Below are 1,569 nucleotides of genomic sequence, written 5' to 3' on the forward strand. Positions count from 1 at the left end.
ATCTTGTACAAGGGCTTTTTCATTTCAGTGCATGATGCCTGATTTGAAGGTAGAATTTGGGCCTTTGGGCTAATTTTATTTAATCTTACAAGATCTCCTGAGAGATCTGTAATAGGAACTCTGTATTAACTGTCCCCACAGCACCAATTTCAAAGATTATTTAATCTTGAATATCTTTTCAGTCTTTTTCATTGAAAATCACAAGCCACTCTTACTATCCTTTTTGCCAAGCCGTCCATCCATATGCTGCAGTGGTGCTTCTCCTTGAAGCTCTTACAGTTTGACAGTGGGACTTCCTACAGCCAGACATACTTGTCAATGCTTTCCTCTTCAGAGGGGATAACATATCAGCAGAATCAATATTCATTTGCCCAGAGGCCTCAACCAAGTTTTAAATGTATAAAAAGAGATCCATAACTGAAGTCCTGACAGAGGATGTCAGTGGAGGGGCACAGCCAAGCAGGAATAAAGCCACAGAGGCTGCATGACTTAAGCAAGTACACACGGAAAGTAGCCCTCCCAGAAATAACAAGGCTCCTGAGAGCTTGATTGGTGTTCTGAGTGGATATAAGACAGGAAGGCATTGCAGGCTTGTAGTTTTCAAGTCCTGCTTAGCTGTTTTCTTACCCAACAGCACAGAGCCATGCGATGGGCTTCACAAGGCTGGCTGGAGTGCTGCTGAGTAAGAAACTCTTACGGTTTCTTCTTTTTCATTTTTCTCCCCAGTTATGGGTATTATCAGCCATCAGAGCACTATTTAAAATGTTGAATGATATATTTGAAAAGTTATTTGTTAAATATCGTATTTATATGTTTTGTCAAATAGTAAGACAATGAAATAAATTGAAAGGCAAAAATAATGGGGAGATTCTCAACACTATGAATTTTCTGTTGTTTTCATCACATATGTAATTCCATGTACCATTAAAAGTTACTTCACCATAGTCATTAGCACTGAGAACTAAAAGTAACAAACATAAAATGTTACTATGCGGTGCTAAACTTCCCTTCTCATATCTCAGCTGAAATTTGTATTAAGATCAGATACAGTCACAGTTATGAGGAGATGGTTACATAGTACCATTTTGTTTCCTTTCCTTACGTGTCTGAATTCTTTTTTAATTGATTTTGAATTTCAAATATTTCCTGTGTAATTGCTTGGCCATATGGGCCAACTGTTTTCTCCAGAAAAGTTCAATTATTGCAAATGCTACAAATGTATGCAACAGTAAGCAATATCTGAATTTTTCACCATGGTACTTTCTGGCTTGACAGCTGTCAGTCCATCTAGGAGGTATGCAAACGATATAACGCGCAGGTTTGTGAGGCTTTAAAGAACCTTGGAGTGCTGCCGCTGGTGGTCCAGACGCCAAAATTATTGTTGACTTGGTTTTCAATGAATTCCTTTGGTTTGTGAAAGATGATCCAGGAAACAATTTGTTCTTAATGCAGTGGAATAAGTTTTCTCCTCTTACTTACAGTTGAAATCAGTAGGGTGGTGCAGGTGAGGGCTGCACGGGTGTAAACAAAAGCAGCTTTTGGTCCACTGTATTTTCCTGCTACTTGACA

The sequence above is a fragment of the Numida meleagris genome, chromosome 6 (genome assembly GCF_002078875.1).
Source record: "Numida meleagris isolate 19003 breed g44 Domestic line chromosome 6, NumMel1.0, whole genome shotgun sequence".
Taxonomy (NCBI): domain Eukaryota; kingdom Metazoa; phylum Chordata; class Aves; order Galliformes; family Numididae; genus Numida; species Numida meleagris.